A 26,593-nucleotide genomic window follows, 5' to 3' on the forward strand; every position below is an offset into this window, starting at 1 on the left:
CTTCTGAAGATGAGAAATATATTGTCCTATTCGTCTTATTCTTAAATTACTCACGGTTTTTTTATCGCTCCATCCTAAATAATGTTCTTGTTACCTACTACCAGCTCGTGATGGTGTAGGCAAAGTTATCGACTTTATACTCGTGCACGCGTAAACAGTTGTCCAATCATGCATTAGGCTTTCACATTTTTGTATGAAACATATTGTGCCGAAATAAATTAAAAATAATTGCACTTCTCTGGTTGCTGCTATTTTTTGCAGGAGCTTTGCCTTGATTGTAAGGCTAATTCCGGAAATGGAAATTCCCTGCCCGATTTTACCACTTGTCGAACAACCAACTAGCCTGGTATTTGCTTCAAGTGATCTAAAAACTCAGGTAATAATGACTATTACAATGACATAAACTTCAGAAGACTGTCCGTATTACCAGAAAACTATTCGTCGTAGGTAGGCCTTGAGCTGCGTTTTTTATCTGTTGCAAGTTTTATCCAAATCGTTGATCTCAGTGTCCTGTTTACAATAGTCGTGTTCTTGCTCATTGACGGGAAGCAAAACAGTGGAACTCTTGCACAGCTTCACTGAAAACTATATGTAGAAATGTTTTCTGCAGCTGAAGGAAGGAAAGGATGCAGATATAAGCAGTCGGTCATCTCATATTAAATCAAGCGATTTTGGTTAGTTTTTGGACATATATATGTCCCAAATTTCTCTGATTTCGTAATATTTCATAGTAGGCCATTCAGTTAATGTAATTTCTAAATTTGAGCAGCTTTTGACCATGCTAGGTTTCTGTATTTTGCATTTCAAAACATTGAAATTAATCTAATTTTTCCAGTAATTTGGGGATACATTTTAGTATAACTCAGAAAATTTCGGAGCTATGGAGATGAGCTATGATTTAATTTCATATACCGCACAACAGTACCGTCAGATTAATTTTGTTTTGGAAAAACCCAAACATTTTCATTTTTCAAAATCTGGAAGCGCCCCTTTTAATTTTCATATAAAAATGTATGTTTGTCTTACACACGCATTTCAGCTTTCCTTTGACAAAATATGTAGATGGAGACAGGATTGTTAGAAATTAATTTTTAAATCTAGTAAAGCACCACAATGATTTTAGTTCGTATTGCAAGAAATGTTCAACAATTTAAAAGTATGGAACTTTTATTGTAGATTTTATTCTACTGTTAGATGGTAGTTTTTTTCGTTTTTGTATTTACAGTTGCAATTGCATGTGCAGTATGTCAAAGTGACTTTTAATCTCTCAAAAGTTAGTTAATTCATTAAGGTGCTTAAGTGAGGTATCATCACCAAAATAATTGACCTCAGCTTTGTTGTTTGATGTATAGAGCGAGGTAAACCTGTTTCCTGGTTATACAAAACGACTTACAAACCGCAAGCCCTCTCTTAACCTCTGATGTTGCTAAAAATTACTCATTTGCCCTGCTGGGACATAAAATTCATCCCTGACAATGATTTGCATTTACAAATGCAACTGCATGTGCAGAACATCAGCGACACTTTTAGCCTCTCATGTGTTAGTTAATTCGTTTAGGTGCTTAAGGGAGGCAACATCACTAAATCTGTTTTCAAAATAACTGATCTCGATTTTTGCTGTGTGATGTAAAGAGTGAGGTAACCTGTATGCTCTATATACGAAACCACTTACAAAAGGCGAAAGTTCTTTTAACCTCTGATTTTGCTAAAAATTACTAATTTGTGCTGCTACAACATGAAGTTCGTCCCTGGCAGAGATCCACTAACCAAGCCACACTGCATTCTTTTTTTGTGTACTCCAGTGAGAATAACACTGTACTCAGATACTTGAATTGTGCTTTCTTCTATGACTTCTTAAAACGTGGCGCAGGAGTCTTTAATATTTTCAATCAAATCTGATTGTAATAACAGAGGAAAAATTTCCTAATATAAACGAGATATTCTGCTTCAAAATTCGAACACTCCAGAAAATAAAACGGGAAGTTTACACAGACCGTTAGGAAGTCAAATCGTGACACCTAAGTAGCTGTACAATTTCGTTCAGTAAACCATTCCTGGTGTCTACTCCGAATTATGTACAAGGGACGTAGATATGCAAAATTAAATAAGGTTATTGCTCCGATTCATTAATTGAGAAAGATACCAAGGGTCACGTAAATGTTACTTCTCATTCAGACTCCAATGAAGTCTTACGCTGAATGGTAGAGCAAGATTGCAAAATATTCTTAGACAGCATATTTTCTCAGATTTCAGCGTCAAAGAAGCACAGTACGTACAGTTTCTAACAAACAGCGCTCATAAAAAATAAAAAAATCATTATCACGGGATGATGAAATAATCAATGAAGTCGAATATTTTAAATTCTTGGGTATCGAGCTAGATGAAAAGCATTCTTAGAAACACCACAGTCAGGGTCCTGTGCAGAAACTACAAGAATAACATCCAGAGTAAATGGCGTAAAAGGTGAATGTGTATTTTGTTTGATTCCATTTTATTATCCTATTGTATAATGTTTTTGGTCAATTTTGTTCACACACAGAGAATTGTCATAGCCAAGATAAGAGCGGTCAGAACAATCGACGGTGTCAGTTTGCGAATTTTATCGAGAGCAATGTTCAATCGGGATTCTAACTCTGCCGCCCTTGTACACATAAGTCCTCGTGGGAGGTGTGATAAATGACATATACACACAGTCATGAGGATGTGCAGTTTTTACTCCTGGAAGACTAGCATTACGCTTCCTTAATCAGTGAACAGAATAGTGTCCAGTATTCAGCAGGTCCGATTCTAAACAGACTTTTCAAAAGAAATGAAAAATTTACTAAGGCGATATTTTCAAGTCTATATGGACAGGTTTCCGCTTTGGTACCCTTTTTTTCTCTACGAGGCATCGTCTCAGTAGCTTACCGTATTCCACACAATGGATTCTTTCATTGTCTAATACTGTCACAAATTTTTTATTAGTGATTTTTTATTTCATTTGTTATACTAACATTTCATAAATCATGTAGTTCTATAGCCCGTTAGCTTGGAATGAAGTGCTCCTACTGAGCTTTTGAAAAAATATTGGACATATAAGGTAATATAGGTTTTTGCTGATAATTCTGTATGGACAATGAATTGCACACGTACTGGTATTATAGTGAAAGTTATACATCTTATATAAAAAATGTGAAAGTGTAATATGTCTAATCTCATGATGCACGCGTAACATTTAAATTGTTATTTCAAATTAAAGAGTGCTTCCATCGTAAGTATTATTAAGCATAGCTGTGAATGATTACTGTCAACACATACTTAACAGTCATTATTGCCATTTCATTCAACACAGATTGTTGGTGACTTGTAACGTTACTCTTTCTGTGCCACCCTTATTCGTGTCAGCATTTGTCTAGCATTAGTAACAATGCCATTCTGTCTAGTTTGATTAACATACCGTAGGAATTTCAACTCTCTGCCATTCTGTCGCAATTCTCTTGAGGGGATTCATTTTTTTGCTTCGCAGATCAAATTTTAAAATGTTGTACATATCTTGTAGACGACGTCTATTTTCTGCTAGCACGTAGTATCATACAGTTTGGGAACTATGAAACCTTTTATTAGTAGTGTTGCATAGGCTACAACAATTTTTCTGAGGGGCAAAACCAGTGTGCTTTAGGTCTATTTGCGTTCATACTTACATTGTACAACAAACTGATGAAATCAAATTCAACTGTGTTGTCCAGACAATTCGCAGATTGTGAATACAGTACCGCCACAGCTATACAATCAACTGGAAGCAAATGAAAATTTGTTCCAGACCAGCACTACAACTTGGATTTCCCGCTTTAGGCAAGCGGTAGCCTTAACCGCTTCGATTTTTTAGGTTAGAAAATTCCCTCCCTAGGCCCGACAAGACGCCTCCTGAGACGCGGCAAGGCAGGAGTAGGCAAAATGCAACAGAGAATAACAATATTAATGTGCTAATAGTAAACTGCAGGAGCGTCTATAGAAAGGTCCCAGAACTGCTCTCATTAATAAACGGTCACAACGCCCATATAGTACTAGGGACAGAAAGTTGGATGAAACCACATGTAAACAGTAATGAAATCCTAAACTCAGATTGGAATGTATACAGCAGAGACAGGCTGGACAGTGAAGGGATTGGCGTGTTTATAGCGATAAGAAGTGCAATAGTATCGAAGGAAATTGACGGAGATTCGAATTGTGAAATGATTCGGGTGAAGGTCACGGTTAAAGCAGGCTCAGACATGGTAATTGGATGTCTCTATAGGCCCCCGGGCTCAGCAGCTGTTGTGGCTCAGCACCTGAAGAATAATTTGGAAAATATATCGAGTAGATTTCCCCGCCATGTTATAGTTCTGGGTGGAGATACTAATTTGCCGAATATAGACTGGGAGACTCAAGCGTTCATAACGGGTGGCAGGGACAAAGAATCCAGTGAAATATTTTTAAGTGCTTTATCTGAAAACTACCTTGAGCAGTTAAACATAGAACCGACTCGTGGCGATAACATATTAGACCTTCTGGTGACAAACAGACCCGAACTATTTGAATCAGTTAATGCAGAACAGGGAATCAGCGATCATAAAGCGGTTACTGCATCAATGATTTCAGCCGTAAATAGAAATATTAAAAAAGGTAGGAAGATTTTTCTGTTTAGCAAAAGTGACAAAAAGCAGATTTCAGAGTACTTGATGGCTCAACACAAAAGTTTTGTCTCAAGTACAGATACTGTTGAGGATCAGTGGACGAAGTTCAAAACCATCGTACAATATGCGTTAGCTGAGTATGTGCCAAGCAAGATCGTAAGAGATGGAAAAGAGCTACCGTGGTACAACAACCGAGTTAAACAACTGCTGCGGAAGCAAAGGGAACTTCACAGCAAACATAAACATAGCCAAAGCCTTGCACACAAACAAAAATTACGCGAAGCGAAATGTAGTGTGAGGAGGGCTATTCGAGAGGCTTTCAATGAATTCGAAAGTAAAGTTCTATGTACTGACTTGGCAGAAAATCCTAAGAAATTTTGGTCCTATGTCAAAGCGGTAGGTTGATCAAAACAAAATGTCCAGACACTCTGTGACCAAAATGGTATTGAAACAGAGGATGACAGACTAAAGGCCGAAATACTAAATGTCTTCTTCCAAAGCTGTTTCACAGGGGAAGACTGCACTGTGCATCTTTCTCTAGATTGTCGCACAGTTGACAAAATGGTAGATATCGAAATACACGACAGAGGGATAGAGAAACAATTAAAATCGCTCAAAAGAGGAAAGGCCGCTGGTCCTGATGGGATACCAATTCGATTTTACACAGAGTACGCGAAGGAACTTGCCCCCCTTCTCCTAGCGGTGTACCGTAAGTCTCTAGAAGAGCGAAGCGTTCCAAAAGATTGGAAAAGGGCACAGGTCATCCCCGTTTTCAAGAAGGGACGTCGAACAGATGTGCAGAACTATAGACCTATATCTCTAACGTCGATCAGTTGTAGAATTTTGGAACACGTATTATGTTCGAGTACAATGTCTTTTCTGGAGACTAGAAATCTATTCTGTAGGAATCAGCATGGGTTTCGAAAAAGACGGTCGTGTGAAACCCAGCTCGCGCTATTCGTCCACGAGACTCAGAGGGCCTTAGACACGTGTTCACAGGTAGATGCCGTGTTTCTTGACTTCCGCAAGGCGTTTGACACAGTTCCCCACAGTCGTTTAATGAACAAAGTAAGAGCTTACGGACTATCAGATCAATTGTGTGATTGGATTGAGGAGTTCCTAGATAACAGAACGCAGCATGTTATTCTCAATGGAGAGAAGTCTTCCGAAGTAAGAGTGATTTCAGGTGTGCCGCAGGGGAGTGTCATAGGACCGTTGATATTCACAATATACATAAATGACCTGGTGGATGACATCGGAAGTTCGCTGAGGCTTTTTGCAGATGATGCTGTTGTGTATCGAGAGGTTGCAACAATGGAAAATTGTACTGAAATGCAGGAGGATCTGCAGCGAATTGACGCATGGTGCACGGAATGGCAATTGAATCTCAATGTAGACAAGTGTAATGTGATGCGAATTCATAGAAAGATAGGTCCCTTATCATTTAGCTACAAAATAGCAGGTCAGCAACTGGAAGCAGTTAATTCCATAAATTATCTGGGAGTACGCATTAGGAGTGATTTAAAATGGAATGATCATATAAAGTTGATCGTCGGTAAAGCAGATGCCAGACTGAGATTCATTGGAAGAATCCTAAGGAAACGCAATCCGACAACAAAGGAAGTAGGTTACAGTACGCTTGTTCGCCCACTGCTTGAATACTGCTCAGCAGTGTGGGATCCGCACCAGATAGGGTTGATAGAAGAGATAGAGAAGATCCAACGGATAGCAGCGCGCTTCGTTACAGGATCATTTAGTAATCGCGAAAGCGTTACGGAGATGATAGATAAACTCCAGTGGAAGACTCTGCAGGAGAGACGCTCATTAGCTCGGTACGGGCTTTTGTTAAAGCTCCGAGAACATTCCTTCACCGAAGAGTCAAGCAGTATATTGCTCCCTCCTACGTATATCTCGCGAAGAGACCATGAGGATAAAATTAGAGATATTAGAGCCCACACAGAAGCATACCGACAATCCTTCTTTCCACGTACAATACGAGACTGGAATAGAAGGGAGAACCGATAGAGGTACTCAGGGTACCCTCCGCCACACACCGTCAGGTGGCTTGCGGAGTATGGATGTAGATGTAGATGTAGATGTAGATTACCCGAACACGCTTCGCGGGCAGAACCAAACTTCCATATGTCCCAGTGTCTGCTTCCCATATGTCGAACAGCTGTGTGATATCCTCACAGCGAGAAAGTAATTCAGTTTTCTCGTCGAGTTTCCCTGCCTTTGGCTAGAAATACATTAGTGCAATGTCGGCATCTGACAGCATCTGTTAAGAGTAATTCAGCGTCTATAACATTGCATCGAAGTCTATAGAAACTGTCAAATACAGCACCGCATTAGTGTAGAACTAGGCAACGCTCATTGTCCACACCATCAATACATTGAATTTCTTTATATTTCGTTGTGCCAAGAAATGCGTACCTTTTACACATCTCAGATAGCAGTAGAGAAAATGACGTATGGATATTCGCTGCTTCTGAATAAAATAAACACCAAGCCGTACTGCGGACAATCCAAGTGGACAGAGATAAAGTGCGCCGGCACACTATTGCGAATACCTCCTAATATACGTACAATGAATTATGATATTCTTAAGGCGACAGCGTTTGACTTCGCGGGACTCATCTCCTAAACGGATATTTTCGCCAACAATTCAGCATATTATGTGGCGAACTGACCTCCCAAAGTGGATTTCATAGAATACCCGAGGAGTAGTGTCGATGGGCATGAAAGGGAAGTAATGTTTGAGAAGGGAATGAGACATAATTGTGAAGTATCGCCGATGTTACTCAATCTGTACGTTGAGCAAGAAGCAGAGAGAAAAAAGAAAAAAATTTAGTAGTAATTAACGTTCAGGGAGAAGAAATAAAAACTTTGAGGTTTCTAGATGATATCGTAATTGTGTCAGAGACAGTTAAGACTTCGAACAGCAGTTAGGCGGAACGGGCAGAGTCTTGGAAGGAGGATATAAGATGAACAAAAACAAAAGCAAAACAAGGATAATGGAAAGTAGTCGAATTAAATCAGGTGGTACTGAGGAAATTAAATTAAGAAACGGGACAGTTAAAGTAGTAGGTGAGTTATTTGACCAACAAAATAACTGATGGTTGTCGAAGTAGAGAGGATATAGAATGTAGTTTGGCAATGGCAAGACAAGAGTTTCTGAAGAAAAGATATTTTTAACATCAGATATAGATTTAAGTGTTATGAAGTCTTTTCTGAAAGAATTTGTATGGAGTGTAACCACTTATGGAAGTGAAACATGGACGATAAATAGTTTAGACAAGAAGAGAATAGAAGCTTTCGAAACGTGGGGCTACAGAAGAATGCTGCAGATTAGGCGGGTAGGTAGACGACATAGCTAGAGAAAAGATATTTCTGGCACAATTTGATCAAAAGAAGGGATCGGTCCATAGGATACATTCTGAGACATTAAGGGATCACCAATATACACACATCAAAAACACGTTTTGCATCACCTCGGTTCCGAGAGTTCCGGAACCTGTACAGAAAAATGGAATAGATATCAATATAAACATCATTTCCACCCTTTTTACTGCTCATGAAACCCACACATTGCATGTTGTACCACCAAACAGCAAGACATTCAGAGGTGGTGGATCAGACTGCTGTACACATCGGTAGCTCTACTACCCAGTAGTACGTCCTCTTGCAATGATGCATGCCTGTATTCGTCGTGGCATGCTATACACAAGTTCATCAAGGCACTGTTGGTCCAGATTTTCCCACTCCTCAACGGTGATTCGGCGTACATCCCTCAGAGTGGTTGGTGGTTCACGTTGTCCACAAACAGACCTTTTCAATCTATCCCATGCATGTTCGATAGGGTTAATGTCTGTAGAACACGCTGGCCACTCTAGTCGAGAGACGTCGTAATTCTGAAGGAAGTCATTCACAAGATGTGCACGATGTGGGCGCGAATTGTCGTCCATGAGGACGAATGCCTCGCCGATATGCTGCCGATATGGGTGCACTATTGGAGGAGGAGGAGATTAGTGTTTAACGTCCCGTCGACAACGAGGTCATTAGAGACGGAGCGCAAGCTTGGGTGAGGGAAGGATGGGGAAGGAAATCGGCCGTGCCCTTTCAAAGGAACCATCCCGGCATTTGCCTGAAGCGATTTAGGTAAATCACGGAAAACCTAAATCAGGATGGCCGGAGATGGGATTGAACCGTCGTTCTCCTGCATGCGAGTCCAGTGTGCTAACCACTGCGCCACCTCGCTCGGTGGCTGCACTATTGGTCGGAGGATGGCATTCACGTATCGTAAGGCCATTACGGCGCCTTTCGTGACTACCAGCGGCGTACGTCGGCCCCACATAATACCACCCCAAAGCAGCAGCGAACCTCCACCTTGCTGCACTTGCTGGACAATGTGTCTAAGGCGTTCATCCTGGTCGGGTTGCCTCCAAACACATGGACGATTGTCTGGTTGAAGGCATATGCGACACTCGTCGATGAAGAGAAGTGATCCCAATCCTGAGCGGTCCATTCCGCATGTTGGGCTTCTCCGTACCGCGCTGCATGGTGTCGTGGTTGCAAAGATGGACCTCGCCATGGAAGTCGGAAGTGAAAAGGGAAGTCGGAAGAGCAGTTGCTCATCATGGAGCCTATGGCGCACTTAACACAACGTCCTGTGGCTGCACGAAATGCATTATTCAACATGGTGGCGTTGCTGTCAGGGTTCCTCCGAGCCATAATCCTTAGGTAGTGGTTATCCACTGCAATAGTAGCCCTTGGGCGGCCTGAGCGAGGCATGCGACCGACAGTTCCTGTTTCTCTGCATCTCCTCCATCTCCGAACAACATAGCTTTGGTTCACTTCGAGACGCCTGGACACTTCCCTTGTTGCGAGCTCTTCCTGGCACAAAGTAACAACGCATACGCGATCGTATGGCGGTATTCACCGTCTAGGTATGGTTAAACTATAGACAACACGAGCCGTGTACCTCCTTCCTGGTGGAGTGGAAATGTCGTGTGACTAGGGCCTCCCGTCGTGTAGACCGTTCACCGGATGCAACTCTTTCGATTTGACGCCACTTCGGCGACTTATGATTAGGACAACACATCACCCAGTCCCTGTGCGGAGAAAATCTCCGACTTAGCCGGGAATCGAACCCGGGCCTTGAGGATTGACATTCTGTTGCGCTGACCACTCATCTACTGGGGGAGGAACCTGGTGGAATGACTGGAACTGATCGGCTGTCGGACCCCATCCGTCTAATAGGCGCTGCTCATGCATGGTTGTTTACATCTTTGGGCGTATTTAGTGAAATCTGTGAACAGTCAAAGAGACTGTTTGTACGATATGATATCCACAGTCAACGTCTATCTTCAGAAGTTCTGGGAACCGGATTGGTGCAAAACTTTTGTTGATGTGTGTAGCATTGGGGGGAAGTGTGTGGTTTAAATCTGTAATGGGAGACTAAGAGATGAATACACTTAAAAAAACGAATGGTAATCGCTGCATATGTAGTTTAGAAACACAATCATTAAAACATCCCTCTTTACACACCCACAAACAGTGTCTTTGACGCGTAATCTAAAACTGTTCTAACCTTGGCTAGCTTGGCTGTTTACGTATGAAACAATGTTAGAAATTACACGATAACCACTTTTATTGATTTACTGCTAGTTATTGTCATCAGTATAATGCAATGCATTCGTATAGCATACGTAAATTTCGTACGCCAGTCAAACAGCACATCAGTAGGTGGAAACAGGTACATATCTTACAATAAACGAAGAGTTGTTGTTCTAAACCATTTTACCTATACCCAAGAAGCAATTCCTAGCACTTCTTTACAATAACTTTACCGACCGGTATACCGCAGTTGGAAAAATGCTCATGATATTCCATAATTTGCGATGTTAAATTCCTCATTACATTCGACGTAGTTCGTCAATGTGCACTACTACACAGTCTACAACAGATGTGGCACACTTTTGCTATTCCGCGTTACACACCCATATTGAACGCAATTCGAGAACACTTCCTCTTCCGGCTGCGGGGAGCTCTCAGCATAGTTTGTATTCCAATAGCACTCCCGAAGGGCGCTACTACAGTTAACGGTCACAGTTTAAAAATCGTGATCTTAACTTGAATCATATTCAAATATGTTTAAATACAACAACGAAAGATAAACAGAATGAAATTTTCATCTCCTCATTAATACTTAAATGGAAAGACGATTGCGACTCGTCACTACATATTCACAGCAGCAGTGTAAAGTAGCAACGCGAGAATTAATTACGCATATCAGGAACGCCAGATGGACACTACTAATCTTGTATGTTATGAACACTAAACAGGTTTCAAATGAGATCCATTTCATGGTCCTCCGTACAGCTCTGATCACACTTCCAGTGATTATCACCTCTTCCCCCACATAAAGAAATGGCTATCGTCGCAGAGTTTCGCAGTCGGAGCGTAGCCTTTAAGAAGCCGTCAAAACTTGCTTCAACTCGCTGCCGGCTGACTTATGTGACGAGAATATACACAATCTGGTCCACCCCTATTTTAATTGTTTAAGGGTCGTAGGAAAGTGTGTTGAGAAGCACATTAAGATTACAGCCGTAATACGTATATAAGGTGTAAAGTTTAAGTTGACAAACCGGAATTACTAGGAAAATAAGCTTCACACGAAAAAATGTGTAGAATCCAAAGTTGATTATTTTCGAGGGGGACATCTGCTGGTGCTAAACGTAGCCCGTCACCCCAGGCCCCTGGGGGTGGGGCGGGAGACAACCTCAAAATTTCAAATGGGGACCCCCATTTTTTATTGCAGAATCAGATTCTACATAAAAAACTACGTACATTTTGTCTTAAACATTTGTTTTGATTCTTGGTAGCTAGCGCTGCAATTCAAGAAAATCCATGTTCTCATTAATGCGTGGAAAATGGTTACGGATAAATAAAAAATGAGTTCACTCGTTAGTAGGTTGGATGTTTGCTTAGTTAGCTAGCTAGTCAGATGATTTGTTTGATAATTAAAAGTTGTGTGCCCTCATGACCAAGAAACAAACAAAACTTATCAAAATCTGCGGAAAAAATTAATATTTTGGTCAACACTTGTTTCAATACAAAATGTACGTTGGTTTTTGTGTAGAATCCGATTCTGCAATAAAAAATTGGGGTTACCATTTGAAATTTTAAAGTTGCCTCCCGCCCTAACCCAAGGGGATGGGGTGATGGACTAATTTTAGCACCATCAGGCGTCCCCCTCTAAAATAATCAACTTCAACTTTGGATTCTACACATTTTTTGGTGTGAAGCGTATTTTTCGACTTATTCCGGTTTGTCAACTTAAAATTTACACCCTGTGTAACATGTCCCACAGCTTTATGGTCTAAGTTACACATTTGGTAGAGCTCATAAACTGAGTAGCTGGGAGTGGGGGGAATTAATACTAAATTTTGAGTGTTTCGCACCTAACTGGTAAAAATGGAAGATTATATGATTGCTTTGTTGTCCCTTGCCTGTCTGTGTGTCCACTGTTAACAACCTTTTCGTCAGAAACGGGTAGACGTAGCAAGTCGAAATTTATGTCATATACTAAGGTCGACGGTCCCTTGGCGGTATAAAAAATGTAAACTTCTAAGTCAATCCAATCGCGAAAGAGCAGCCATTTATTTCACATTTTGGTACTCACAAACTCACTTCATCGAAACCTGTAGGTTACTTCCCATTGACCTAGATGCATGAAATTTTGCAAGAAGCAAGGTTTCACAGTACAAGTAACGGAAAAAAAATCCGAAAGTTGCTAACTGACAATTATATCCAAGAAAAAATACTTTTTGTCATTTGTTATCTCTTTGTGACCCGTTCGTCTGTTAACACCCCTTTTTCTCAGGTATTACAACTGCAAATACGAACTTATACAAAAAATTTAAGCATGAAACTTAAAAAATTAAAACACTCTCGAAAGTCTTGGAATTCCCAGGACTGATATATTGCGAATATCGTGATTGATAACAGGTAAAAATCGTCGAGGTCCTCGATTCCCGGGATGGATGAACCACCTGTATACATAATGAAATCTGTGCGGAACCCTCACAGCGCAACTCCTATTCGCATTTGGCCACTTTTTTATTTATATAAACTACCTGCATTTTACAGGAACAACTTATGCTCTAGCTACTTTTCAAGAAGTGGTCATCAGTTTCAGTAGATGCATTAGAACGGCGCGTAAAAATTTTGCCACCTTCTCTCAGCTACCGATGGTCTCTACTGCACAACTGCCCAGGGACACCAGGACTGTACCATCTACTTCCTCTTAAGCAAGTTCTTGGGCTTTATAAGGAGATAGTAGTAGAGTACTGGGGGTGTTTGGACATTTTGATATCAAATTGATATGCAAATTAATTAATCAATTAATTACCCCCCAACACACACATCCCCACTACCACAACGCCCCCCACCCCAGATGACGTTAGGTGTTTTTCTCACACTGCACGTGAATCCCAACCACCTCCCTCCCTCCCCACCCCTCCCCCTCCTCCAGTACTGGTGGGAATTTTGAATTTTGGCCAGAGTTTCGAATCATCGTGGGAATTTCTTTGCCCCAAGGCTGTGCCGACGTCCGACCCCCATCTCTTCAAAAGGAAGTTATCATGAAATTAAAACTTGCAGTGCCCTTTCTGGGACGTATACCCTGTTTCTCCTCCACAGCGAGCGAAAGTGCATCGGCAAACACAGTTATACCACCGGAGGCATTTGGAGCTGGCGGGAAATTAAAAATGACCTGGCCCAAGTGAACAGAGATCCCAAGTGCACCTCCTAACACGTGGAAACTGCTCAGATGCAGGAGAGCAATCTCTTTACTTTATTTATTTTAGTTGGGAAATTGAAGTAAAGGTCAGCTGAAATTACGTAACTAACATAAAGATCAGATCTAATTACACAACTATATGCATAGCACTACACAAGGACAGCGTAAAATCGCGATGCAGCACAAAAACTGACGATTGCATACAATTGATGGTATCCTGCTGGGAAAAAATTTCATAATACAACTAGAAACCAGTGGCAGACATACTAAAACTCTGCCCTTCACCTACAAATTGGTGGGAAAAAGGCTGTGGTGTAAGGTACTAGCTTTATTCGTTTCGGCAGGAAATATATTCAACCGACGAGATGCTGGTGTTGGACAGAGAGGAGTTTAATAAGTGTATTACCTGGAAGCATCCAGCTGAGGACTGAATCTATTTGATGTCGGAGTTCGCTACAGACGCCTGCACGACCATCTCCATGCAGCCCAGGTAATTAAGGCCAATACCCACTACCACAGCTGATGGAAAGAAATGGTTCCCTCTCTGTTTCCAAAGACATTGAGTGATATTTTAATAACATGTGTCGAAACTGTTGTGGTTACCACACCTAAGACACCTGAAAGCCAGAGCTTAGAAGGCACTAAATTTCTTTAAGTGCCTTAGCCGCAGGTCCTGAGCAGCAGACAGGGAGTGTCTGCTCCAGTTTTACAGAGCTTTCGTGCTATCGCGGCTAAATTAAGGGTGCAAAGTATATGGATCAGTGAGGCCCTCTTATCTGAAGATTATTGACGCTTCCACCATGAGGGAATTAGGCTGACCACGGCTGTTTGTGGGACCAGCCCGACACCCAGTCTCTGTGCTGAGGCTGGCGAATCGCCATTCACCATATGGCAGCAGCTGCATATGGCGCGTCAGACATGTTAAGTTCCCCACTGTTCCAAATTCATCTGCACGCCATACTGTTGTTTGCTCGCCTCCTGAATACCATTTCTCCAACCGTCTTTGAGCAACAAGGTCGTTTGGCTTCCGAGTACAGCATGTGCTGGAGTCATTTGAAGTGCACGTGGAGCAAGTACAACCCCAACTCCAGGATTTTAACAGGACGCCACTCTGTATACTGCAGCCCCCCAAAGTGATTTTAGTTTTAGTGCTGTACAGGAGAGACAGCAATCCTGTGTGTTTTCAACCCAACTTTTTATGACATTTTCACTGAGCACCATAACTCTGTAGCTGTGTTTACTGATGGGTCAAAACATGGGGACTCCATTGGTTTCCCTGTTGTTTTCACCGATCGTATCCTCAAGATCAGACTGCCTCAAGACTTTACTGTCTTCGACGCGGAATTTTATGCAATCTTATTGGCACTGGAGCCGATGAGACGTGTTTCGAGTGCTAAATTCTTTATCCGTTCCGATTCCCTGAGTGCCCTTCACTACCTACAACGCTTGTACCCAGCAGATAAAATGGCCCAGAATATCCAATATGTTGGGTGACAGACCACATGGGTACTGCCGGGAACGAAAGGACGTTAGTAGCAGCCAAGGAGGCGTGTCGCGATCCTAAGTTAGTTCGGCGTGCCATACCCCTGCATGCTCTCGCCTCGTTGTTAAGTCATGCGTGTGTGGGAAAAAGAATGGCTGAAAGTGACGTAATAAGCTGCGTCTCGCCAAGTCCTGAACGCTGGTGTGGCGCGCCCCCTCCCAGCCACGCAGGAGAGATGAGGTCCCCCTTACTCGTCTTCGCACAGCCCAAAGCCCTAGACGCATAACTTCTTGCACCGGATGAGTGTGTGGTGCTTGTACCATACTGATCACGGTGCGCCACATTTTACTCGACTGTGTTTTATTTTCGGACCAATGGGCGGCAGGTCATTTGCCGGACGATTTGCCGTCCCTTTTAACTGACAAGCAAACGAATATGGTAAGACTATTAAAATTTTGTGAACTGTCTGACTTGTTCCCTGAAATTCTAGGGTGCCATTTTTAGTATGTTGCGTTTTGTTTTAATTGACAGGTTTCGCACATCTCCCTAATTTCAGCATTAATTTCCATGTTGTGAGTTAGTGTGATTAAGATGGTGTCCATGTGCGAGACTCAGAGAGAGAGAGAGTGGTTTTATCTCAGTTTGCCTGTTAGTTCTTTCATGGCATTTTCTACGTTTTAACCACATTCGTTTCAACTGACCTTCGTATGGCCCCTGGTAACCTCGATGTTGAGCGCCCTTAAGCCACAGACACAAACACACACAAGTATAGTGAAGACTTATACAGAGGTTTAGTCAGAATAAAGCGTACGATAACCAGTCACGAAGCGGTCTTCCTGCATTTCTATCCAAAATCGAAGAACGACACCTACTTAGAGCAGTCAAGAAAAATCCAAAACTATGCATTCCAAAGCCTGCTACTGCAATTCAAAGACATAAAGGAAAGGCTGTTTCCGCACAGACTACAAGAAATCCGCTTTATAAAGCAAGGTATGGACGCCGAAGAACCAGTATAAAACTACTCGTATACAGCAGTAAAATCAACAGAAGGAAGCGAGCTGCATTTGCAAGGAAACATAAATCCGCTGGGTTTGATTTCAGGAAGAAGGTTGTATTTACTATCGAGAGTCGATTCGACCGTTTAAATCAAATGGGTCAGTGACAGTGTTGCGGAAAAAAACTGTGAACGAGAAGAGAGATAAATAACAGCCTCAGTTAAACGTGGAGGAGGTTCCGTATGTATCTGGGGCTGGATGAAAACAAGTGGATTGAATGGGATTATGGACCACAAGATCTAAAGAAACGTCCTAAAAACACATCTGTTCCGAAGTATCAATAATATGGTTCTTTCTGGGGATTATATTTTCACACAAAATAATGATCCAAATATACAACTCTCAATGCAGCGCTGCTGAACACTCCACGCTGGATGTGCAACATCACCACAATCCCCAAATAGTACAGCATATGTGGAATGAACTCGACAAAAACGTGAGGAACCAGAAGGTATCCAACAGAAATTATCTAAAGAACTCTCTACTAGAGGAAAGTTACAGTGCAAACAATGGAATCTCTGGTGAAATCCGTGCCAAGGAGAATACAATAGATTGTAAAGAGGAAAGTAGGGCCTCCTAGGTACGAGTACAAACCGAAACATTCTGTGTTCAGAGTTTCATTTTCAGTATTGCAGACGAATACTTATTTTGCATAATAAATTGCCTATCTTTGCTTTTGAATGTTTAACAGTTTTTATGTAAACAGAAATCTGTATTTGTTTACTCTATTCTCATTTTCACTGATTAATGAACAAGTCCATGTCCATGCTGTACTTCGTTCTGACAATTTTCCACTATCTATACACGCTGAAACATAACTCAGCTATTAGACGAAAACGGTATTGAGTACTTATACTTCAAGTGAGTGTCTGCAGCTAGCTGTGACGACTAATTTTCCATTTTCAACAAACAGCTGTGAGCTGTGAATAGCAGTTAACTCCGCCAAGAAAAGTCTCAGACGGGTATGTATTGCTTCTCAAGGCAGTGCTAGTACCAGGATTGTCGACGCATCAGCAGTGCTTCGTCTTTTGAATATATGCTCTGTACAAACACGAGGCTCACACGCATTCTAATCTTGTATACTTGGAAATACTCATTTCTGACTATAGGTTCCTAATCTAAAAATTTTAAAAATAATCCAAAAATCCTCTGTGTAATTTGTGCTCTAAACATTTTCGACACACTATATAGGAATTTGTGGTTAAACGTGCGAGCTTTTTCATAGTAACCAAACAGAACTTCTAAGTTGCTTGTAATATTTACCGTGAATGACGAACGGGTTTCGGAAGAATATTGTTCCCGAAGATAACAGGATCACACTAGTGAGAGATCTGTTGCACCATCAGCTTGCCAGCTCATGCATCCAAGTTGTTTATGAGAGTAATATACAGTAGAATGGAAAAGAAAAATGAAGATCTGTTAGATGACGATGAGTTTGTTTTTCGGAAGGCAGAGGCACCAAAAAGTCAATTCTAATGTTACGCTTGATAATGGAGAAAAACTTTAGAAAAATCATGGTACACTCTAAGGATCTTTCGATCTTCGGCAATGTAAAGTGGTGCAAGATGGTCAAAATCCTTAGGAAAATAGACATACACTCTAGGAGAAGACGGTTAATATGCAATATGTACCAGAACCAAGAAGGGAATATAAGATTGGAAGACCAAGGAAGAAGTGCTGGGATTGAAAAGGACGTAATGCAAAGTGCAGTCTTTCTCCCCTGCTATTCAACCTCCACAGTGAAGAAGCAATGGCGGACATAAGAGAGAGATTCCGGAGTTCGATTAAAATAATGATTAGATTCGCTGATGGCATTGCTAGCCTCAGTGAAAGTGACCTGTTAATTCGAATGAACGGTCGAATGAACACTGAAATCTGCACTGAGAGAAAATCAAAGAAAGCAAAAGTAACGAAGAATAATTTAAAAGATTTTATCCTTAAGCAAATCGAAACTCAGGCTCATGTAGTAAACGAAGTGAAGAAATACTGCTGACTTGGTAGTAAAATAACACATGACGGACGAAACAAGGAGGATCTTAGAATATGACCGGCACAGCCAAAGCGAGCATTTCTCGCTAAAAGAAATATCTACTACTGTCAATCATTGGCCTTGATATGAGGAAAAAATTCGTTATCACAGCCATGTGCAGCACAGCACTGTATGGAAGCGCATTTTGGTCCGTCAGAAAACAGGAGTACGAGACAGGCGAAGCATTTGACATGTTGTGCAGAAAGATGCCGAAAATTTAGTGTCCTAATAAGACACGTGAGAAATGTTGTGGTCCTCCTCATACTCGGCGAGAGAAAGAATATGTGGAGCGCAATGACTAGAAGAAGAGACAGGATAAGACACGTATTACGGCATCGGTGAATACTAGAGGGAGCAGCTGAGGGCTGTAGGAGAAGACAGATTGGAATATACTCGTACACAATAAACGCGTGAGAACGTCAGCTTTAAGTGCTACTCTCACAAGGAGACCAAATGCCAATCTGATGCTTGCATGTTTTTTAAAATTTGTTGTACGTGAAGTTCAGAAAGCTGGCTAATTCAGAAGATTGATGAGCCCGACACAAGGACAAAAAAGAGAGAGAGAACAAGTTGGAGGAATTTGGAACGATTCTAAGGCCTTCATAGAAGAGTAACCTTTATAAACAAAATGCCGATTGCTGTCTGGTCTCTTCGTCAGATAAAGAATTTGACACAGGAGAGACAGTCGAGGGGGCACATCAAACCAAAGTAGCTCCATGCGACTCTCCAAAATACTCGTGAAAATCGACTTTTAAGTTTCGCGTGCATCTTCAGTTCACTACAGCTAGGCCGGCTGACGTAGATCTGTGGTAGAATGCTCGCTGTGGTAGAATGCTGCTGGTTTGGGTTGGAATCCTAGCCGATGCAAATCTTTAAACAAATGTGCACGTTCCACTATCGTTTCCTTGACGAGTAAAATACATAGACATGAAAAAAATGGTTTGATCGAGACTGGCAATCGCTGGATCGTTCGTTCGAGTATCGTTTCTGTCGTTATTTTTTTTCATTTTTTTATTTTGAAATCGACATCATTTAAACATAAAATGTTCAATATACGCTAATTACCACATATTTGTCCTTTTTTTTACAAAAAATGGATGTCGCCTCATTTCTAGTTGCATATCATATACAAAATTCTAGTTTCCATTGCAAATATAAGCTCTTGGTAAAAGATTATTAATAAAAATTGATTAAACTATAAAAAACTTTACAAATTAATTGTTTCGTATTTACGTGTTTTGCGCTCCACGCAAATGCTCGTGGAACTAGCACCCTTGTCTAAAGACCTGCATCGACCGGTAATGGAACCTGGATCACACATATGCCAGGCTGCATTCTACCACAGAACCCCGTTTCCCAGCAAAATACTGTCCTGGCTTTACTGAATTAAAAACGCTTGGAAATCTTTAGTCTATTTTCTCGAGAATTTGTTAGAGTTGCGTCAAGTTGCTTTGATGCACTGATATTTGAGGTCTGAGCGTCACGAACCATAAATATATAAAGATAAAGAAGTTGACACTTGAGAGAGGGAACACATCAGACCAATCAGAGGATTGATGACCACGACATAATAAAAGAAAGAGAACGAGTTGGACGAGTACGAACCGATTCTGACGGTAACAAAGATTGTAATAGGAACAAAATGCATTTCAGTCCAGATTTTTTTGTAATGTCAGTAGTCTGAGTTCATATTTTGTTTGAGACGTCGAAGGGTTATTGTAAGTAAGGGCTACTTCTTGCTACTGTTTTCTGAAACTTTTGTTTCGCTGAAAAACATGAAGGGTAAGACAAGGCTGCAACCTGCCTCCACTATTGTTCATATTATTTATGGATCATATGTTGAAAACAGTAGACTGGCTGGGTGAGATTACGATATGTGAACACAAAATAAGCAGTCTCGCATATGCGTATGACTTAGTTGTGATGGCAGATTCGATTGAAAATTTGTAAAGTAATATTTCAGAGCTAGATTAGAAATGTAAGGACTATGGTATGAAGATAAGCATCTCCAAAACGAAAGTAATGTCAGTGGGAAAGAGATATAAACGGATTGAGTGCCAAATAGGAGGAACAAAGTTAGAGCAGGTGGACGGTTTCATGTACTTAGGATGCATATTCTCCCAGGATGGCAACATAGTGAAAGAACTGGAAGCGAGGTGTAGCAAAGCCAACGCAGTGAGCGCTCAGCTACGATCTACTCTCTTTTGCAAGAAGGAAGTCAGTACCAAGACTAAGTTATCTGTGCACAGTTCAATCTTTCGACCAACTTTGTTGTATGGGAGTGGAAGCTGAGTGGATTAATGTTACCTTATCAATAAGGTTGAGGTTACGGATATGAAAGTAGCTAGGATGATTGCAGGTACTAGTAGATGGGAGAAATGGCAGGAGGGTCTCCACAATGAGAAAATCAAAGAAAAACTGGGAATGAACTCTGTAGCAGTCAGGGCGAAGATGCTTAGATAGTGGGGTCATGTTACACGCATGGGAGAAGCAAGGTTACCCAAGACTCATGGGTTCAGCAGTAGAGGGTAAGAGGAGTCGGTGTAGACCAAGGAGAAGGTACCTGGATTTTGTTAAGAATGGTTTTGAAGTAATAGGCAAACAGAACACAGCATATTGTTCTCAATGGAGAGACGTCTACAGACGTTAAAGTAACCTCTGGCGTGCTACAGGGGACTGTTATGTGACCATTTCTTTTCACGATATATATAAATGACCTAGTAGATAGTGTCGGAAGTTCCATACGGCTTTTCGCGAATGATGCTGTAGTATACAGAGTTGCAGCATTAGAAAATCGAAGCGAAATGCAGGAAGATCGGCAGCAAATAGGCACTTGGTGCAGGGAGTGGCAACTGACCCCTAACATAGACAAATGTAATGTATTGCGAATACATAGAAAGAAGGGTCCTTTATTGTATGATTATATGATAGCGGAACAAACACTGGTAGCAGTTACTTCTGTAAAATATCTGGGATTATGCGTGCGGAGCGATTTGAAGTGGAATGATCACTTAAAATTAATTGTTGGTAAGGCGGGTACCAGGTTGAGATTCATTGGGAGAGTCCTTAGAAAATGTAGTCCATCAACAAAGAAGGTGGCTTACAAAACACTCGTTTGATCTATTCTTGAGTATTGCTCATCAGTGTGGGATCCGTAACAGGTCAGATTGACGGAGTAGATAGAGAAGATCGAAAGAAGAGCGGCGCGTTTCGTCACAGGGTTATTTGGTAAGCGTGATAGCGTTACGGAGATGTTTAGCAAACTTAAGTGGCAGACTCTACAAGAGAGGCGTTGTGCATCGTGGTGTAGCTTGCTGTCCAGGTTTCGAGAGTGTGCGTTTCTGCATGAGGTCTCGAATATATTGCTTCCCCCTACTTATACCTCCCGAGGAGATCACGAATGTAAAATTAGAGAGATTCGAGCGCGCACGGAGCCCTTCCGGCAGTCGTTCTTCACGCGAACCATACGCGACTGGAACAGGAAAGGGAGGTAGTGACAGGGGCACGTAAAGTGCCCTCCACCACACACCGTTGGGTGGCTTGTGGAGTATAAATGTATATGTAGATGTAGAACATCAGAAGAGGCATCAGTGTTAGCACTGAATAGGGGGATCATGGAGGAATTTTATAAGGGGGACTATGCTCCAGACTGAACGCTGAAAGGCAAAATCAGTCTTAAATGATGATGATGATGATGATGAAAAACATGAAAGGTGCTGTTCTTCGCTGGTGTTCTGGTCGTAGAATCGGTCGAGGCTCTGAAGGTCTACTACTTCAGTAACAGTTCCTGTTCCAGCCGTTTGGTTTGTCGTTTCCGCCACACGGAACGAGACAGAAAAGTAAAAGCCCAAAGCGGAGTTGGGGCGCCGTCCTATGCGGCCTAGAGCGCTATTGGCTTTCCAACTTAACCCAGCAGCAGCAGGAACATTCGCAACTGCCAGCGCCGGACGGGACCCTAACTGGCTGCTTATCGACCAATCGCCTGCCGCCGGCCGCCAATAAATTTGTGCGACAGGACGGCGCGGCGCAGCGCGACATTTCCTCGCCGCTTCCTTTCCCTCGCGTTCCTTTTTTTTTCGTTTTTCTTTTTTTTTCCCTCTCCTGTCTCGCTTTATTCCGCCGCAGCTCCGGCAGACCTATGCCCCGTCCCGTCACAGCGGCCGCTCTCGGCTGGCGAAATTAATTTGTGCCGGATACTCGCATTCAGCGGTGCTGCTTGTCAGCCGCTGAAAAGAATGCGGCGACAAGTGGAAATATCAGGCATTCAGGAGCGCTATCTCCCACCCCTACCCCACTCCACCGCTCTTCTGTATATCGCTGTATCACTGTTCCGTCCGAGCGACAATGAGCCTCCATTTTTTTTGCGAAAAGGAAAGTGGAGGCCGCGTATTACGAGGGATTAGGAGACGCAGTAGAGGTATGAGAGACTGGATAAGAAGAAGGAATGATTGATTCGTTTGTCTTTCATGCCTGAACTGTGCTGTTCTAGGCAGAAACTTTTCAAAAATATTCCTGACATCAAAATATGTTTCTTAATAATCTAACCATTGCGATAGTCTTAAAAACATACGAGGCGATTTTGCGCAGCTTATCTATTTGTGTTACCCGCATCACCGAAAACTCGAACAGTCGACAAATCACTTATTTTTTTACTATGAAAAGCCTTTTATAAGTAAAACGAGATTTATTGTACGGCATTTTAACAATACGGAGCGTATGAGAACACCTTATCAATACCAAAAAGGTCATTGTACAAAAGCAATTCTGTATGAGTGAAAACAAATTTAAAAAATGGCTCTGAGCACTATGGGACTTAACTTCTGAGGTCATCAGTCCCCTAGAACTTAGAACTACTTAAACCTAACTAACCTAAGGACATCACACACATCCATGCCCGAGGCAGGATTCGAACCTGCGACCGTAGCACTTGCGCGGTTCCAGGCTGCAGCGCCTAGAACCGCTGGGCTTACCCGGCCGGCTCAAATAAAAGTCATGATATATACGCCTAATACAAATCAAGGAATCAGATAAGGGAACCATATTAAATATCTGCAGGAAAGTAAACGGTGGCTTTCTACAGTGGAAACTCAATTAGAGTAAGTATTGTTTTAAAGAGCTTGTGTATTTGGACTTTCATGCATCTCGTAAATCGCAAGATCCAAAATTAAACATAGCACATCAAGATACATTTTTACGAACTCTGAACCACAAAAAAAAGAAGCTCTAGTCAAACTGCATGAGCAAATTTCATTACCATTACTACATGGGTTTGAAAGCTGGCAGTCTGTGTAAATGACATAAGTGCTTATTTGTATTTCCCTAGAGATATTTTTGCTCTTCAAGATATATGACAGGGCGTACAATGCTTTATTTGTGTTTTGAGCTCTACATTAAATTTATCTTTTATTTCGTTTGCTATTCTGAAGTAGGTACCCAGTTATTTAAATTCATTTTAACATATTTAAGTTTGGGATGTCAAGCTTCCGGTACTGTTACCTTCGAGAGTAAATTGATGTATAACTGCAAACATGATCTGTTGAGTGTTTGGTATCAATTGCCGTAAAGGAAATACAATTTCTCTCTTGCTGTAAGAATATAATGCCAGGGTAAGCCAGTATGGAATTTTATGTAAACTGAAAGTAAAAGTTGGAACGAAAGAGAAGAGACTAATGACGTTAGCCGCATCGCGATTTTACGCGGAATCAGCGGCGACTAGTGGAAACGTCTGTTATACTGGGACTCGAACCTGGGATCTCCGCTTGTGGCACCTGCATAAACCACTGCGCCGCCCAGACACTCAGTTTATCGCAACTGCAAGGACTATCTCAGCATGCTCCCCGGTTCATTGTCACCATTCAATATGAGCAATTTTATTAGTGAAATTACTGTTTGACACTGTGCGATGTACGTAAGAATCGAAGATGCTATAATATTGCGGAGGGACATGACGAATACTATCATCTCTGGTTTATATTTAATTTTTGTTGTTATCTGGAATGTGAATTATTCTGACTATTGTTCTTCGGACTAGGCTGTTCTCGTTACGATTATCTTGAAACTACTACGATCTATAGATGTACTGTATCAGAAGAAATAAAAGAACTGTTCACTATCTCACATCACCCCAGCCGTCTCACATTTCCACCTAGCGCCATTTATCCGCATTGCCCTTCTATGTCACCCATGCTCGCTAATTTTATTTTCGCGCTGCAGTTCGAAAGTAAACGTGCATCCGCAGTGATGGCTGTGGATTCATTGCCCACCAAAGTAAATCGATTATATGAGTGCGCAGTGTCTGTTCTTTCATACCTGTCTGAAAGCACAGACACCACGCATTCATTTAATACTGAAAGCACAGAAACCACGCATTCATTTAATATGGGATTTGACTATCTACTTTTGTGTGCTTTTTTAGATTTTTCCTCATCTGTCTAGCAGTAATTGGTAAGGGAAGAAGGGGGAATCATCTGCCTTGGAGGTACCGAGACCTCATAAGCGAAAGTTATTTCAATACGGCATAGCAGTGTGCTAATCGGCTAAATAATAATGTTTGTGCAGTAATAACATAAAAATTTTGATTCGTTATTACATAGCTGAAAGTGTGTTAATGAGGCACTGCTTCTATAGATACAGTTTTAAAACAATCAGCGGTGTAAGGGAGAGTGAAAACAAAAACAAAAAAACAGCATGATGGACTGTTGGTGTTGCACAGCTCCAGCGGCTGCACAAAAAGAGAGAGAGAGAGAGAGAGAGAGAAGAAGAAGAAGGAGGAGGAGGAGGAGGCAGCTAGCGATCTATCGTCACACGCCTTTAAAAATGAATGGCAATTATAGAAGAGAACAATGAGAATTCTCAGTATATAATGAGCAGTCGAATATGCGACAGGTACTGTTGATTTGTTATGAACGACATTACACTACCGTGCAGGAAGAATTTAAAGACTTAATTGGCACTGAAAGAGCCAACATCTGCAAAGATAGACATACCGTATTGACTGCTCTTTACGTCAAAAAGCACTTTGTGCTAAATTTACAGGTATGAAGCATATGAGGAAATTGCTGGTTCGAACATAAAATTTCTGAAGTCGCACCCCTCATTTCACTGTCAGCTGCTACAGTTTTCGATGGAACTGAATGAAGAGTATTGATACTTTACATACTGTATTACTCCACAGTACGTCGGCGAAGTCAAGGGGCAGACCTGGAACGATTTTTAGATTTAAAACTCACTATTGTTGAACTTTTGAAGAAAAAATGGGTGCAGAAACTAAAATTAGAACATCCAGAATGGACTGCAGATCTTGCATTGTAAGAGGACGTGACTGCCCCCTGCCCACAGTAGGACATTGCAAGGAGAGAAACAACTTGTTTCTGATTTGTTGGGGATGCATATAAAGAGAAAATCGCGTTGTTGAAGGGACACATTCTGACAAACACAGTCCGTTTCCCTAAGCTCACTGGCGTTAAAGAAAAGGCGAAGTTAGAAGAATTCATTATGGCCTTGAAAGAATTACTGGTTTGGTTTCCTACTCGCCTTGTGCACTCTGCCAGTCTTACATGTGTTTTCGAGACCATTTGCCATTTCAGTTGAAACCGCCCACGAGCATGTGCAGATAAACTATCTTAGTCACGAAATGTGATTTTTATTTCAATGCTCCATGCATGTGCAGCCCTTGGGACTCACTTTTCGGTGCATGGTCAGCCTGCATTAGTTTTCGAATTTGGGTTACCGTTGGTCCAAATGTGTTTTACAAGGTGGCACATTGCGATTACAATTTTTACAAGAATACAACAAAACCACAAAATTACTTGCTGTTTTCATTAGTTGTTACACAGTTTTTGAGCACAGTATGAGTAGACAGTTATATTCATGTATGAAGATTTCGTTTCACATCACATTTGTAAACTAAATTCAAACAAGTAAAAGAGTATCTATTTTGCACATATACACAGGCGTTGGTATTTAAAGATGTTGCTTTATTATTTACACATGATGTCATTTGCAAAATAATTATTTGTGCACATACCAGATGTGAACTTGTTATGAAGTGGTTGCAGATATGAAATTTTTTTATTTAGGAAAAATTAAGCTTTTGTAATTTCTGAAAAAACTGTGCCTGCTAACTTTGTTAAATATATTTTATGAAAATTTCTCTTTTTTCACAGTAAATGTGTTTCTTGTAGAAAATCAAGTTTTCATGTATTATTAACTAATGAAGATTTATCAAAATGATTGAGTCTGAAAGCATAAGTGTGTTTTTTGCAACATGTTCGGAAAGCTCTTCCTGTTCTGAAATGTAGAATGCAGAGCATCTGTCATACTGTAATTTAGATATTCCACTGTGCTCTCTTATTGGGGTGTTTGTGTATCCTGTGCGAGACAAGTTTGTGCAAGTTTGTTGTTTGTGCAGAAAAATATTTTTATTCTGGTATTTCTAAATCAGTTAGGAATTTTTTGTGAAGCTGTGCCTAAGTAGGGTATGTTTAAGAAGACTGGTTTTGCGTCAGTAGATTTTCCTGTAGTACTTCGTTTACTGATGTTGCATTTTGTTGGATATGGTTCAAATGGCTC

General features: G+C 41.3%; 1 protein-coding gene across 3 annotated transcripts in view; it reads left to right on the top strand.

Moving 5' to 3' along the window:
* LOC126278376 (uncharacterized) overlaps window positions 1–26,593 on the top strand; it is a 355,754-nt gene that overhangs the window by 1,115 nt on the left and 328,046 nt on the right. The window contains exon 2 of one of the 3 annotated variants that reach the window (XM_049978451.1): window positions 262–376. The exons of the other annotated variants lie outside the window; for them this stretch is intronic. The gene's annotated coding sequence lies outside the window, so the exon portion shown is untranslated. The remainder of the gene's footprint in view (window positions 1–261; window positions 377–26,593) is intronic. 3 annotated transcript variants of the gene reach the window in all.

This window comes from Schistocerca gregaria, chromosome 6, assembly GCF_023897955.1.
Source record: "Schistocerca gregaria isolate iqSchGreg1 chromosome 6, iqSchGreg1.2, whole genome shotgun sequence".
In the NCBI taxonomy this organism is placed as follows: domain Eukaryota; kingdom Metazoa; phylum Arthropoda; class Insecta; order Orthoptera; family Acrididae; genus Schistocerca; species Schistocerca gregaria.